The sequence below is a fragment of the Zingiber officinale genome, chromosome 7A (assembly GCF_018446385.1).
Source record: "Zingiber officinale cultivar Zhangliang chromosome 7A, Zo_v1.1, whole genome shotgun sequence".
Classification (NCBI taxonomy): Eukaryota; Viridiplantae; Streptophyta; class Magnoliopsida; order Zingiberales; family Zingiberaceae; genus Zingiber; species Zingiber officinale.
In genome coordinates this window covers 136798410-136815951 of record NC_055998.1, presented here as the reverse complement: position 1 = coordinate 136815951, position 17542 = coordinate 136798410, and positions in this window count along the sequence as shown.

Here is a 17542-nt window from a genome sequence, read left to right as displayed (position 1 = left end):
AACTGATACTGGCCAACGACACTCCACAGAATCCGTGATTTTACTAATAGCTCTTTACCAGTCGACTGCTACAGTGTACCAATCGATTGGCTATAGTACCAGTCGACTGGCTACAGTGTACTAGTTGACTACTATAGTGTACCGGTCAATTGACTACAGTACCAGTAAATTGATTTTCATAGCCGTCGGATATAGAAACATTTTGTACCCTGCCCCAGTCGAATGGTCCAAATGGCAGTCGACTGGTTAAATCCTAAACCTAGGGTTTTACTCCGAGTACACTCTTTCATACACTTGTCTTCGTCTACACAACCTCGACCTTGCCTTCTAGTTATCTTCCATTGGCATTGTGTCCCTCGGATGTTTCTCTATCCTTCACGTCCTACCTTCAAGATGCTTCCTTCGGCATTGTCCTTATTGTCAGGTCTTTTCATGACCTTACCTTCTAGCCTCCTCCATCAGCCTTGCGTCCCTCGGATGCTTCCCCATCCTTTACAACTTACCTTTAAGAGCTTCATTCGGTCTCGGTCTTCATCTTGCCAAGTCACATTTAGATTTACGTTGCAAGACTACACACTTGGGCTTATACCGTCAAGACTCACCTTTAGACTTTGTCTTTGCCAAGATCCTACTTGGACTTTTCTTGTTGTACTTATATCTTGCATACTCACAAGTGTATATCAAACACAATAATAAACTTAACTTAAACCTTTGCCCAAATATCAAAACCTAAGGTTACACCGATTTTATCGAATAACTGTTATAAAGTTGTTCCTTATTTTGAACACTTATTATTGTAGCTACGATTATCTACTGTAACATTTAAATGTTATTATGTAATAACTACAATGTATAACACCTAATGTATAACACCCAATATAATATTATTATAATGTTATAGCAGTTACTGGTTTCTACAACTATTTTAAAGTAATTTTGATTAATTTAATATAATTTTGATAAATTTTAAATAATTTTAACCTAGATCGATAAAGAGTATATTGATATAATAGTGTCCATCATTTAGAATTTAGGATTCAATATTTTAGGATTTAAAATTTAGCTAAAACATATAGTAGCTAGTTGGTAGCTACTATAATATGAAAAATCATCTATTTCATTTTAATTAAATTAAACTTTAAAATTTAAATTCTAAACATGTTGTATCAATTATAAAATAGCTTTTACATTTATCGTAGATAACTTGTAGATGCTATAAAATAGCTTCTACATTTATCGTAGATAACTTGTAGATGCTATAATAATACTAAAATAAAAGGAATTTTTAAGATGAAAACATACTATGTGATGCCTTTTTATTTTTATTTTAAAAGAAACGCCCATATGATAAATCTAGAGCACCCTTTTAATTTTTGCCTTAAAATCATTTTATTCAATATTATAGTAGTTTTAGTGAAATTATGCTTTTGTATTTTTCTTAAAAAAGAAGTTAGGATGATCTATAATGATGATGAAAATAATGAGTACCTTTTAATTTTTATTTTTTTAAACTTTATTTCACTTTAAAAGTTTACCATTCTTTCCAAAATACCCTCATTACAGCTATCATACTATTTTATAAAGTCGTTAAATTAATAATTAGGAGGTAAAATAAAAAACACTTTTTAAAAAAAAAATTAGGATTATTTTAAGCGTTTTAAAACTATATTATATAACAGATTGAAAAGCAGCTAATGTTTGAAGGATGAACCGATCATAAATTCACTGATCATTCGGCGGCGTTGATTGGATTTGGATTAAAAATCTTGTTTTTGTATTCTTCAGGGTTGAAATAGCAAATGTGCAATGAAGAATGTATTTTCTAATCTTCCTCATTGATTAAAATAATTAATTTAGAAATTATGATAGTAAAGTTATCCAACACGACGACAGTTGTTAATATTTATCTTGTCTCTTGATTTATTATTTAAAGTTTTCACCCATTTGTATCGACAAATATTAATTAATTATAATTAATGCGCATTTACATTAAGAAGTTGAACATAGTACTAAAAAAAAGTAAATTATCTACGATCTAAGTAAAATTATTAATTAATTAATTATTGCATTCATACTGATTTAATAAGAATTAATGTTACTGTAGAATTTATTGTAAAATTTAAATAATACATTATATGATTTTTTTAAAAAAAATCAAAAGTATTAATTATTTTGAAGGTATTTAACTTAAAAAATATTAATAAATTTTAATATAGCCATATATATAATGTCTAAAATAGTATAAGATTCGAAGGATGAGATAACTCGGATTATAAAAAAAAAAAAAAATTAGTGTGGGATTATCCTCGCGGGCTTTGGTATAGTGGTAATCATATTTTGGAGCTTCCCATTCACTCAATGGTTGAAATAAATTTGTCTCTTATGTTTGAACTAGGTTATTATATGGATTATTGTTTGTGCTTCTAGATTCATCTTTTGTGTCAAGTATTAATAGTAACTTGGTATGACCTAGATAACACATTCAGTGGTTTGGAGGTCTAATATAGTTCTAACAAGGTTTCATGAGACAATCAAGAGACTACACCACCTCAATACTTCTCGTCATATAATCTCTTGATTATCTCATGCAACCTTCTCGCTTGTGGAGTATGATTTGGCATAACTAAGTTAGTTGTCTTGGTGACTCGAGGTCTATTGGAGATTCTAGAAGATGATATTAGACATTTGATGATCGACAAGACAAGGAAGATCAAGGCATAACATTGATGATAATAATAAGAAGATAAGTTGGCCCCCATAGGTGTGATGCAGTGGTAAAACATTTAAGGGAACAAATAAGAGGACCATAGTTTAAATCCCATTAGGGACAAAAATTAAGGAGGTCAGCCTCTAAGTGTGCATAAGTTGTACTTCGGATTTATCTGATAAGCGAATTAGGAGGAAGGCTATCTACCTTAAGGATTAGTTAGACAAAACTTGGACACCTAAATTATATATAAAAAAGGATAAAGTATGAAAGATGACACATGGAGTAAGTCGAGAGCATGGTGCATCTAAAGGACAAGTAACCTGATGAGATACAACTTTGAAGGTGAATTCAAGCTACAAAAGGTAAGTTATAGTATGTTAGTTATGAGAGTTGAGATACATGTATCCTTGAAAGAGGGTAAGTCTCAATTTAGGCAAAACTCAATCATGAGGATAATTGTAGTTGTGCTTCCAATTCACTGATGTTGATCTAGTCAACTAGTGAGCTAAGTCGACTTAGGTTGATAAACTAGATAACAAAATATTTTTGTTCATGACTGAATAGATTAGATGGTCAACTGATCTATGGTTAATCGACTACTGAAGAGTTTGAGTCTTTTGATGCTACAATAGGAAAGCTGAAAGGAATTTTTGATCTAGCAAAGCTATGCTAAAACAGTCATATGACCTAAGAGCTATAGTGGAGTAGTCGACTCAATAGCCATTAGTAAGCTTAGACTAAAGTGGTCGAGAAACTAGCCGATTGATGATGGATTCAATTGACTGGTTGACAATAGATCAATGGAACAACAATTGGAATTGAAAGTGTTTGAAGACTATATAAAGGGGAGGAAGGGCTCTTTTAGGCCTCTTTGAAGCCCTAAACTTGGTGATCTCACTAAGATGATCATCCTTTGATACTTTGCTAGCAGTTCCTAGAGGATTCTTGTGGCTTTGTGCCATAGTCAAAATGTCTATCGAAGAATGTCATGCTAATCTTTGACTTACATTTGTATTCCAAATCACGCTTGTCATTAGTTGACTCTTACCTCCTAATTATAAATTTACTGTCTTTGACCTATTAGTGATTATTTAAAGGTCTTCAAATGAAGTCTTGTACTCAAAACTTTGAATTTTCTTTTCTAAAACTCTAATTCTAAACTTCTCATGCTTGTCACGCAAAGGTCTAAAATTATTCAGGGATATATTATTTAATTTTCTATTCTCATCCAGCAAAAGGTGATATTGTTTACTCCAAGCTATCTAGTATTATCATCCCCATTGTAAGATATAAACAAGTAAATCACGGTACATAGTGGCTTCTTAAGTGGGAAGGCATAATCGAGGCGATGAAGCCCTCGAGAATCAACTCATGCCCAATCTAGCAAGTCTGCGCATATCAACTGAGCTATGTCCGTGAGGACATTAATTGAGATCTAACATTAATTGATAAGAAGCACTATAAACATTAAATTTAGATCTACCATTCTTCCAAACATCATGATAAAGTACATCATTGAATATTGCATAAGATCATGGTGATGATGCCTTAGGCTTGACTTTACAATCTCCCACTTGCCTTGCCTTCCTTTGTTGAGCCGCTTGAGTTGTCTGCCATTTGTACATTAGCTATTGGTTATAGTAGTACTTTTTCTCATTGCACATGAAACACACAATGTGTTCTTTGCCCTTTCATCTTAATAAAGTATTTTCTTGAATTTCTCTTTTATTAAGCTAGGGCACGTATTCTTATAGTGTTCCCATTCCCTACCCCCAAAGCATATAATATGTTTTATATAATTAAATTAGGTATTGTAGGATTGAGTTATGGGCTAGAGTGGGTGAATAGTGCTTGGTTGAAATTGTTTACTTGGATTGTTAGTATGTAGTGAAATAAAGAAAAAAAAAAGGCAAAGATACATCATATTTAATATGCAATGTTCGGAACTCCTAGATTCCTACTCCATGATCTACTTTTACTGTGAGTCAACTACCTTTCTTCTTGTCATAAATCCTGTAGAGGTGGAGAAACCTCTTATAAATTTTTATTTTGATAGTAATGTTGGGCAATCTATTATAAAAAATATTGGGGAAAATTACTGAATTAAAATTACACAAAATCAATTCTACCTTATATGTTGAGATGATCTGAGCAGATAATCTCAGACTGCCAGCGGAGCTAGTTCTGTCAAGTTTTCGGTGGTTCGAGTTGCCTAGTTGATGCAGTGCGTAGCAAAATCGGGAGTCGATCGCCGAATGAGAAAGAGAATTCGTTGACTAAGATATGGAGACATGCGTTCAACACAGTTTCCTTGAAACAAATTCGTCCTACCTCCGGCTGTGCTTCGAGGTTCTCTTGGATCGTCTGTTTCCTAGGATACAACAACAAAATCACGCACGCAATCAAGCACTAGTTGTTCGCGGCAAACTGAGAATGCACCCGAGTTCTATCACGAGTAGTTCAGCCGAACTAGGGATGTAAACGAATTGAATCGAATCGAATATGCAAAAAAAATCTAAGGCTCGAATTCAACTCGAAATAAGAATATTCGAGTTTGAGCTCGATTCGAAGTTCGAAAAATTTAAAATTTTTTGTTCGAGTTCGGTTCGAATTAGGGCTCGGGTTCGAGTTCGGCTCGAAAGATTCGAACATGTTTGCGAACTATTCGAATTATTGCTCGAAAATAGCTACTCGAAAGGCTTGAAATTTATTTATTTAATTAATCTATATTTAACTTATATTAATAAAATATTAAGGCTCGTGAGCGGCTCGCGAACTATCAAACAATATAATTTGGGCTCGAGTTCGGCTTGAAAATAAGTTCGAACATGTTCGAGTTCGGCTCGAATTCAATAAATTCGAATACAAATCAAATATTTTTCACGCTAGCTCAAAAAGCTTGTGAGTCGGCTCGATTCGTTTGCACCCCTAAGCTGAACTGATGCACGGTTGAAAGAGTTTTGTAGGAAAACACAGGTGGACAGAGGTTCGCTACCTGCTCTTCCTCTCGCTTTTTCTTTCACTTATCTTCCGCTACTCTCTCCTTTGCTCAAGATCCAACCTCCTTATATAGGAGCTCTCACCTTACCTACAATGAATAACCAAATTATAGTAATTTAATGCTAGGTTTAATGTTGTCATTAATAGGTTTAATGTCTTCATTAATATTGAAACATTACGGAATCATTATTAATGAGTTTAATGTTGTCATTAATGTTGAGACGTTATAAAGTCACCATTAATGAGTTTAATGTCGCCATTAATGTCGAGATATTACAAAATTGTCATTAATTTCATATGAATGCTTCCGTTGCACTCTTGAGTAGGTAGCAAAAGGAGATTCAGGTGGTAAAGCATTGGCTCATTCTTTTGGGCAAATCTTGTCTCGATCGGTCAGGCATTCGACGTGCGCAGGACATACTCACACACGAGTCAACTTGGTTCAGTGTAATCCGGGCCCTGGATTTGCACTCACCCATGCGCACCCACACGTGAAAGAGTCTCTCCCCATGCATATTGATCCGGTTATAAGAACAGGGGACCCCCGTCCGGTGGAGTCAACGCCACGTGGAAGTCAAAGTGGCAGGTGGCCGGCCGGAGAGGGGTGGGTTCGACCGGCCGGGCGGCCGGACGGTGTCCAGTTGATGGTTAAAGCCCCCTGTCGAAAGTCAGGGTTCCGGCGCTCAGCGGACAAGATCGCAGGGCCGAGCGGACTGCACGCTTGGCCAAAGCCATAAGGTAGCATACTGCTAATAGTCTCCACAAAGCACGTGATTGAGAATCTCCCTAAGTAAACCACCGTATACGTCCGGCCGGATATCACGGGAGCTGGCCGGCCGGACGCCCTCCAGGGAGTAAGGGCAAAAGGACAAGTGACATCTTTTTCTGACAGCGTGTATGTTCCACATATAGGCCATACTCCAAATCTTATGACGGGTTTCCGCTGTCCCATCGAGGACATGCTTGGACTGTAGCAGTATGGGTCAGGTAAGCTCACTGACAAGCCCTTACTGGGGTATGGGTCACGGACACATGTACACCTCGGTATGTGTACACTCGTTTCTCCGCTGCCCTATATAAAGGCCCTCATCCTTCGCCGGAGGTACGCGTTCTAATATTTTGGGAGCCACTTTTTTCACTGCTAGCTTGCCTGACTTGAGCGTCGGAGGGTCGCCGCCGGGAACCCCTTCCCGGCCCGACTTCTGTGCAGGTTCGCCGGAGGTTCGTGCCACTAGTCGAAGACCCACGTCGGCAACCGGAGAGCGCCATGTGCCCAGCGTCCGTTGATTCAGCGTTCGGACAGGATCAATTTGGCGCCGTCTGTGGGAATGCTCCTGCATCCGAACGGAAACAATGGACGAGGCTGGACGACAACACACGGTGATGCTTTCCACGGAGGAACTCGATGCTCTGATCGAGTTGAGGGCCGCCAAGCTTGTGGAGCAAAAACAGAAAGCAACAGCCGAGCGGCCGGAACAGCAAGCGACGTCAGCATCTGGTGGCAGAGCGGAAGCACCACAGGCCACCGTTGAATTTCATCGGGCCCTATTCCGCACCCCCGAAGCCGCAGCAACTAATAGAGATCGAGGATCTTCTTCTGATGAAATGCCTAGACGAGATGACAGAAAAGGAAAAGCCCCCCGAGCGGACGCATCGCCCGAGAGGATTAATCACCAATTTTCAGAGGCTATTCTATGAGACCCTCTACCCAAGCACTACGTGCCTCCAACGACCGGTGAGTACAATGGAACCAGTGACCCGGATGATCATTTGGGCAAGTTTGATAACACGGCAACCCTGCATCAATACACAGATGGGGTGAAGTGTCGGGTTTTCCTCACCACCCTCTCAGGATCGAAGCCGCACGCTGCTCATCAGCCACCCAGAGGACCACGGGCCGAAGCAATTCGAGCTCATCCAAGACCTCATGTCTAAGAAGTAGCAGCCGAGCGGCCCAGGACAAAGAAGAGATGGACCCCAATGTTCTGCTCCTTCCACCGGACGGACACACATAACACCAGAGATTGCCGCAGTCTTCCTCTAATCGCCCACCCCGTTCCCAGAAGTGGCGGTCGTCGGTCGCCATCAGCCGACAGACGACAGAGGCCTAGTGAAGCCGATCGGACGGTAGTTGACAGACGACAACAACAGACTCCCGAGCGGCATCGCTCTCCGAGACGGGAGAATCTCCGAATGTCTAGGGAACGTCCCCGACCTTCCGTTCGGGAAGAAGAAAATAGAAGCAATACTTCCCGAGGCGAGATCAACATCATAGCTGGTGGGCCGACCGGAGGAGACTCCAACCGAGCGAGAAAGGCGAGCGTTCGGCAGCTCCAGATCCATGCAGTCGGCTGCAGCCAAGAGCGGGCGAGCAGACCCGACATCAGCTTCGGGCCCAAGGACTTAGAAGGAATTGAAGTTCCTCACGATGATGCTCTGCTCATCAAAGAGGTAATAGCCAACTACACTATTCATCACATTTTTATTGACACAGGAAGCTCGGTCAATATAATATTCAAAAAGGCCTTCGATCAACTACAAATTGACCGCGCCGAGCTGTTGCCCATGACAACCCCCCTCTACGGGTTCACGGGCAACGAAGTCCTGCCGGTCAGACAAATCCGGTTGGCTATCTCGCTAGGAGAGGAGCCGCTCAGGAGGACGCGGACAGCAAACTTCGTGGTTGTCAACTCTCCCTCATCATACAACGTCATTTTGGGACGACCGGCGCTCAGCGAGTTCCGGGCGGCCGTCTCCACCTTCCACCAGAAGATCAAGTTCCCCGTCGAAGACAAAGTGGGAGAAGTACGGGGAGATCAACTGGCAGCTCGGCGATGTTACGTCGAGATGGTCCGAGCAGAAGCAAATTCCGCTCGGAAGTCGCCACGGATCGAGGTGAATGCTATAACTGAAAAGCCTCCCTCTTTAGTTTATGAAGAAAAAGAGTAAGTGCAGATACACCCGACCCGATCGGAAGCCACGACATTCATCGCGTCCGATCTGGAGGCGAATCAGAAAGAGGAGGTGATCCAATGCCTCCGGAGAAACCATGATGTCTTCGTCTGGTCGACACATGAGCTGCCCAGAATTTCACCAAGTATAGCGCAGCATGAGCTCCACGTCCGACCGGACGCTCGGCCAGTAAAGCAAAGAAAAAGGGACTTCAGCGTCGAGCAGAATGTCATCATCCGAGCGGAGGTGGAGAAACTCTTGGAGGCCGGCCATATACGCGAGGTCCAGTTCCCGAGCTGGCTGGCGAATGTGGTGCTACTTTCCAAGCTCGGCAACAAGTGGAGAGTGTGCATCGATTTCCGGGACCTTAACAAGGCTTGCCCAAAATATTTTTACCCCTTGCCCCGAATCGATCAACTGGTGGATTCTACGGCCGGCTGCGAGTTGATATGCATGCTCGACGCCTATCAGGGATATCATCAAGTGCCGCTCGCCCGGGAAGATCAAGAAAAAGTTAGCTTCGTGACGGCCGACGGCACCTACTGCTATAATGTGATGCCGTTCAGATTGAAGAACGCGGGAGCCACTTATCAACGCTTGATGAACAAAGTGTTCAAGGAGCAGATCGGGCGGAATCTGGAAGTTTATGTGGACGACATTCTTATCAAGTCCGTCCGAGCGGCCGATCTCTTTGAAGACATGGAGGAGACCTTCCGAACGTTACGGAAATATGGAGTCAAGCTAAATCCTCAGAAATGCCTGTTCGGAGCAAAAGGAGGGCGTTTCCTAGGATACATAGTGACCGAGCGGGGCATCGAAGCAAATCCCAACAAGGTGAAAGCTCTACAAGACATGCCGCCTCCAAGAAATACAAGGGAAGTGCAGCGTTTGACCGGTCGGATAACTGCTCTGTACAGATTCATCTCCAAAACCGCCGACCGGAGCCTTCCTTTTTTCAAGATCTTGCGCAAGGCCACTAAGTTTCACTGGGATGAAGAATTCGATCGGGCGTTCGAAGATTTAAAGGCATATCTGAACTCTTTCCCGGTATTAGCCAAGCCGGCTGCGGGTGAGCCACTTTGTATCTACTTGTCTTCAACCGAGCAAGCAATCGGCTCGGCACTAGTGAGGGTGAGCGGAGAAAAGCCTGTGTATTTCCTTAGTCATATTTTAAAAGATGCTGAATCTCGCTACACTGGGCTCAAGAAGCTGGCTTTCGCTCTGGTCCTCGCCGCTCGGCGCCTTCGTCCCTACTTCCTGGTGCATACCATCATTGTCAAGACAAATAGCCCGCTTGGATGAGTATTATTGAATCCAGAAGCGTCCGGACGGCTCATCAAATGGACGACGGAGTTAAGTGAATTCGACATCCAATACCAGCCCCGCTCGGCAATCAAAGCGCAGTCCTTGGCAGATTTTGTGACTGAGGTGCAGAATTCAGAGCCAGAAGCTATGTGGAAAATATTTGTGGACGGGTCATCCACTCGGCTCGGAAGCGGGATAGGAATACTGCTGCTCTCTCCTCAAGAAGAAAAGATGCACTTATCCGTCCGGCTGGATTATAAAGCCACAAACAATGAAGCAGAGTATGAAGCCCTCATAGCCGGCTTGCAGGCAGCACGTCATGTTGGCGCCGGTCGGGCAACGCTTCATTCGGATTCGCAGTTGGCCGCGCAGCAGCTCTCTAGCACCTTTGAAATTAACAACGCTCAGCTCAAGCTCTACGTTGAGGCATTTGAGAAGCTTAAAGCCAATTTTAGAGAGGTCATTGTCCAGAAGATACCCAGAGCGGAAAATCAAGCGGCCGATGAATTAGCCAAACTCGCGAGTTCGATAACGTCGGTCGCCATTCAGCAGCCGATTGAACAAGTATTGTTGGTGGCGCACATCGATCGTATGGAGGGCATCTCGTTTCCGAGCGACTGGCGGACACCCATCATGGAGTTCCTCCGCTCGGGTGCTACACCGTCCGATCGGGATGAAGCTCAGCTGCTAAGGAGGAGAGCCGGTCGGTTCACGCTCATTGGAGATCAACTATACAAGAAGGCTTTCTCCCGCCCGCTTCTGAAATGCGTGAGTTCAGAAGATGCAGCATACATCCTCCAAGAAGTGCATCAAGGGTCGTGCGGGGGACATCCGGGCGGGCGATCACTAGCTAAAAAGATACTGCTGGCCGGATACTTCTGGCCAACTTTACAAGTAGACGCCGCTCGGACCGTCGCAATATGCCTTTCTTGTCAAAGGTATCATAATTTCTCCCACCGACCGGCAGAAGAAATGAAGGTCGCTACTGTGTCTTGTCCGTTCGACCAATGGGGAATGGATATTGTGGGTCCGTTTCCTATGGCGACCGGACAGCGAAAATTTTTATTGGTGGCGGTTGATTATTTTTCCAAGTGGGTGGAAGCCGAGCCGCTAGCCAAGATCACCGAGCAGATGGTCAAGAAATTTATTTGGTAGAACATCATCTGTCGGTTCGGCATCCCCCGCCGGCTGGTCTCCGACAATGGGAGGCAATTCACAGGAAAGTTGCTCGAAGATTGGTGCAAAAGCTACGGCATCGAGCAACACTTCACGCCCGTGGCATATCCCCAGAGCAATGGTCAAGCCGAAGTAGCCAATCGGGAAATTCTTCGTATTTTGTGCGCTCGGCTCGACCATATGGGAGGAAGCTGGGTGGACGAGGTGCCGGGCGTCTTATGGGCCATCCGAACGACCCCGAAGGAAGGAACTGGAGTCATGCCCTTCTATCTGGTGTATGGCGGTGAAGCAGTTATTCCTGTCGAAGTTGGCGTCGAGTCCGCTCGGATCCAGAATTATGATGACAACAACGCCGAGCGGAGGAACATGGAGCTGGATTTGGTCGAAGAAGAGAGAGCCAAGGCATACGTCCGGCTGATGGCGTACCGTCAAAGAATGAAGCAGAATTACAACCGGCGCGTAATCCCAAGATCGTTCCAGGTCGGCGATCTTGTCTGGAAGAAAGTGAAGCCGGTCGGCGACGTCGGCAAGCTAGAAGCTCCATGGGCGGGCCCCTTCAAAATCATCGAAAAGCTCCGCTCGGGCGCTTACTATTTGGAGGATGAAGACGGACGGCAGCTGGACCGACCTTGGAGCGCGAATCATCTCCAGCCTTATCGAGCTGGGTGAAAGGTGCACTGATGTAACTCATTTTTATGTATATTCTAGTCGCCCATGTCCTTGTAATGTAGGAAGCAGAAATGAATTAAAGGATGGCTAGTGTGTCCGCCGAGCGGCTGTGTTAAAGATTAGCCTTTAAGGTCGTCGAGCTCCGACGTTAAAAATCGAGAGACGAGCCGGCGTCTATAAACTCCCGAGCGGAAGACCGTCGAGCTCCGACGTTAAATATCGAGAGACGAGCCGACGTCTATAAACGTCTGAGCGGAAGATCGTCGAGCTCCAACGTTAAATATCGAGAGACGAGCCGATGTCTATAAACGTCCGGGCGGAAGACCGTCGAGCTCCGACGTTAAATATCGAGAGACGAGCCGGCGTCTATAAACCCTCCGAGCGGAAGACCGTCGAGCTCCGACGTTAAATATCGAGGCAGGCCGGCGTCTATAAACCCTCCGAGCGGAAGACCGTCGAGCTCCGACGTTAAAAATCGAGAGACGAGCCGGCGTCTATAAACGTCCGAGCGGAAGACCATCGAGCTCCGACGTTAAATATCGAGAGACGAGCCAGCGTCTATAAACGTCCGAGCGGAAGACCGTCGAGCTCCGACGTTAAATATCGAGAGACGAGCCGGCGTCTATAAACGTCCGAGCGGAAGACCGTCGAGCTCCGACGTTAAATATCGAGAGATGAGCCGGCGTCTATAAACGTCCGAGCGGAAGACCATCGAGCTCCGACGTTAAATATCGAGAGACGAGCCGGCGTCTATGAACGTCCGAGCGGAAGATGCCAATAAAAAGGATACAATTGCCCCAGAAACTCGCCTTCAATATCGTTAGATCGTCTCTACGTTCCGCTCGGCCCAGCACCCAAAGGTACTTCATCGGTATTTAGCGAGCGATCTCTGCTATCAACGCGGAATATTAAGTAGTCGAAATATTACATATTAAGCCGAGTGGAAGGGATGATAATAGGCGAGCGGGCAACACACATATTCGCCAGCGAAAGGACAGAGTACATGAAAGAAAAACATTGCATTAAAATTAAAACTTTAGGCCGAGCGGCCTAAGTACAGAAAAGATCATTTTTTGGCCTAGCGGCCCAACTACATCTACCGACGTCTACTCAATGTAATCATAAAGGGTCTTGGGGATGTTATCTAGAAGCGCCACCTGATCGCCGGCCGGAATAGTAGTGGACTCCGGAAGAAGGCCCTTAGACTTCAGATATGTCATGGTGGCGGTCATAGCCAAGTCGAAGGCTGTGTACATCCGCTCGCATATTTTTTCCGAGAATTCGGGCAAGCGGATGTAGCCCTGTCTCAGAGCAGCAACCCGACTCGGCTCGGCCTCTTGGTACTCTTTGAAGGCCAATTGAGATGCAGCGAGGGATTCCTGCAAAGTGGTCAGCTCATCCTTATGCTTGGTGGTGTCGGCCGAGCGGCTCACTTTCTCTTGGTCAAGCTGCTCCATCAACTCCTTGACCTTCAGCTCCAGGCCTCGAGCCTCCACATTCTTCTTCTCCAAGTCAGAAATGGCCGTATTCTTCTGAGTGGTGGCCAGGGTAACTTTTTGGTCGAGCGACTTGACTTGCCGCTCGAGCTCGGCCAGATGGTGAGTCTGGTCGGCTGTTTTCTTCTGTTCGGCCGCTAGCATATCTTGAGCCCTCTTAAGCTCCTTCTGCAGCTCGAAGTACGACGGGCCTTGAGAGCCGGACGGACCGCACGCCGCCTTCAGCTGCCTTAACTCCTCATCCACCATGGCTAGGCGGTTGGAGACTGCAATCTCCTCCACCCATCTCTGGCAAAAGAAAATTAGAGTTGTTAGTGGCCAATCGGAAAGAATGCATACAAAACTTCAGAGAAAGCGAACTTACCCCCGTGGCCTCCTGCATGTGGCTATTGGCCAAGTTTCGGAGGGGGATCAGCGCGATGCGCGCCCGAGCATCGGCCCACATCTCAGCTAGGGGCCCTTTCAAGGTAATGGTGTGCTCGGGCGCGGTTGGTCGGTCGGCCTCTGGCAGCAGCTCTTCAGTCGGGAGATGAAGAGTGACCCGAATCGTGCGGCCATGACCGGGGGTCGTCCGACCGGGGGTCGTCCGACCGGCGGTCGGAAGGGGATCAGAAGCCGGCGTAGAAAACTGGGAATGAATGGTTGAGCGCTGGACTGAGTGACGAGTGGGCGGAAGGGTGCTGATCGGAGTAGCCTCAATTGGAGCAGCTGGCTCGTCCCATTCAGAAGGCGTCCGGTCGGAAGAAATGGCTTCGGCCTCTGGCGCCTTGCCCCGAGCAGTCGCAGTGACCTGCTCGGATGGTTGGACCGCGGAGGTAGCCGACCGCAGGGGAGTCTCCACTCAGCGCCTCTTTTGTAGAGGTTGCTCCTCTTCCCGAGCGGAACCTTCCTCGGGGACAGTTGGTTCTCCGGTGGGGGTGGCTCCGCTGGCCACGTTCTGTTGAGAAGCCGGAGCAGTTGACTCAGCCTGAGTCCCGCTTTCTCCTTCATGGGAGCCGACCGGCTGGATACCCAGTGCTTCCATTTCTTTGGCCGCTGCGGCTTCTAGCGCTGCCACCTTTCTCTTCAAAACGCTGGCCATCACCGAATCCATGACAATGTCCGCTGCAAAGGAAAGAAAAGAAATCAGTTAGCAATCAAAGCAAATGCCCAAGTAAGATTCTTACCGAAGCCGGTCGGAAGAGGAGTCCGTATGGGACTCAGGCCGAAGATGTACATCACTCCTTCGTGAAGAAGCTTATTGATGTCAAGTCGTAGACCGGCTAGCATATTTGCAGCATAGAGGTAGTCCGGTCGGGTCTTGAATTTCTTCAGCTCGGGAGTAGGGGGTAGGTTGACCTGCCACTTGGTCGGGAAGTTGGCCTGATTGGGCATACGGATGTAGAAAAAATAATCCTTCCAATGTTTATTGGAAGAAGGTAGTTTGTTGAAGAAGACTAAACCGGGCCTAGCTTGGAACATGAACGTGCCCAGCTCGGCTTGCTTGGGATAATAGAAATAAAAAAAGACTTCCGGTCGGAGGGGGATGTTGTGAATCTTGAACAAAACAACAACACCACAGAGGAGACGAAAGGTGTTGGGTACCAGACTGCCGAGCGGAACACCGAAAAAATTGCAAACATCTATGATGAAGGGATGTACAGGGAAACGCAGACCGGCGGTAAACTGGTCGCGGAAGACACAGAAAGCTCCGCGCGGCGGCCTGTGCGGCCGGGCGGAAGGACCGGCTAAAAGAAGTTCAAAATCTTCGGGAATTTCAAAATTATCGGTTAGAGTGTCAAAGTCACGCTGATCGAATCGTGACTGCATGGTAGTGTACCAAGGGCCAAGGGACTGGTCTTCGGGATGGGAAGAGCTAGCCATGGGCCGATCGGAAGGAATTAAAAAGGCAAAAACGCAGGAGAAAAACAACAGCAAGTGAAAAGAGGTTTCAAGGATTGAAACTGGGGAGAGAAATACGGAGTAAACACCGGAAGCAAGAAAGAAAAGGTATAGAGCCTTACTGCGAGGAAAAAGGATCAAGGAAGAGGCGCCGGAGAGCGTCGGAAAGCAGGAATGGAATCGCCGGAGCACCGAAACACCAGAGACAGAGGTAGAAATCGCGAAAGCAAGTAAGGGGAATAGGAGAGAGCGAAGATTTTATATAGCGGGGGTCGGGCGGCCTCCGCCGTTGGATCCAGGTCACAGGAATCAATGTGCACATGGCGCCGTCCATTTCGAACCGCCTCGATCCCATCAAAGCACCACACCGCCGCCGCCGTACGATGACGACAGTTCGCCACGTGGCGTTAGGTCATTCGATGCATTTAATGAGCGCATGCTCAGCCTTAATGTCGAAGATTGGCACGGGTTACGAGGAGATCCGAGGAAGGTTGCTGTTGACTAACCTTAAAGGCCATCCCTGTGAAAAGCCGAGCGGATTAGGTGTGCCTGAAGGCGCCGCCCGGCTTGGCTAACAGTCCAGTTAGTCGGACTAATCGCCTCCTTCGACTAGACTTGAAGGGGAGGCAAGTGATCCGGTTATAAGAACAGGGGACCCCCGTCCGGTAGAGTCAACGCCACGTGGAAGTCAAAGTGGCAGGTGGCCGGCCGGAGAGGGGTAGGTTCGACCGGCCGGGCGGCCGACCAGTGTCCAGTTGATGGTTAAAGGCGCCCTGTCGAAAGTCAGGGTTCCGGTGCTCAGCGGACAAGATCGCAGGTCCGAGCGGACTGCACGCTCGGGCAAAGCCATAAGGTAGCATACTGCTAATAGTCTCCACAAAGCACGTGATTGAGAATCTCCCTAAGTAAACCACCGTATACGTCCGGCCGGATATCACGGGAGCTGGCCGGCCGGACGCCCTCCAGGGAGTAAGGGCAAAAGGACAAGTGACATCTTTTTCTGACAGCATGTATGTTCCACATATAGGCCATACTCCAAATCTTATGACGGGTTTCCGCTGTCCCATCGAGGACATGCTTGGACTGTAGCAGTATGGGTCAAGTAAGCTCACTGACAAGCCCTTACTGGGGTATAGGCCACGGACACGTGTACACCTCGGTATGTGTACACTCGTTTCTCCGCTGCCCTATATAAAAGCTCTCATCCTTCACCGGAGGTACGCGTTCTAATATTTTGGGAGCCACTTTTTTCACTGCTAGCTTGCCTGACTTGAGCGTCGGAGGGTCACCGCCGGGAACCCCTTCCCGGCCTGACTTCTGTGCAGGTTCGCCGGAGGTTCGAGCCACCAGTCGAAGACCCACGTCGGCAACCGGAGAGCGCCACGTGCCCAGCGTCCGTTGATTCAGCGTTCGGACAGGATCACATATATTTACAATATCAATACATGTGCCATAATTTAAACCAACAATAATGCCAAGAGACTTCTAATGTGAGACTAAAAACTCATACACAATAGAGTTTCTTCATCTCCACCTCTTTATTCCATTCTCATTTCCAACAATTCTCCGCATAAATGGAAAACAGGGTATGTGATAGCATTCATCAGTTGAGTCCAGTATAGGATAGGTAGGTTTTACCCTTTGAACCTTCCCTTGTGAAGATTTGTTTGCATACTGGCTGACAATAGACATGATGTCCTTAAACTATTTTACTGTTTATGTAAGCATCGACAAATCTCACCCAATACTCTACTTGATACAACTTAGTTCTCATGAGTATATTCGTTCTTGGCCATGAACAAGCCTGGTTCTGTGAGAAACTCTAAGAATTGTGCCTCCAATTCTCTTCGAAGTGGCTCTACTTCTTTCTCATATAGGTGATCCATCGAGAGTAGTCATCTATTCTTCTTGATAATTAAAAGCCCATCGGCTTACCCTAGTCCGATCACTATTTTATTGAGGTTATCCCCTACAGTGTGTGTAGTCAGTACAAATTAGTTGTCCCTTTGAACTTAGTTTTTAGGATCTCCAGTTAGCATAGGTTGGGTGTCCTCTGCACTAATCATTGACAATGACATCAAACTCATTCCTCATGATGAGCGTGCAACTGACTCTTGATTTAACCCTTTGGTTAGCGAATCTGCTAGGTTATCCTTTGACTTCACATGATCAACCGTGATAACTCCATTTGAGAGTAGTTGTCTAATGATATTATGTCTACGACGTATATGTCTAGACTTACCATTATACAGATGACTCTGTACGCAACTAATTGCCGATAAACTATCGCAATGTATACAAATTGTCAACACCAGTTTCGACCATCTCGAAATATCTTCTAAGGATTGTCATA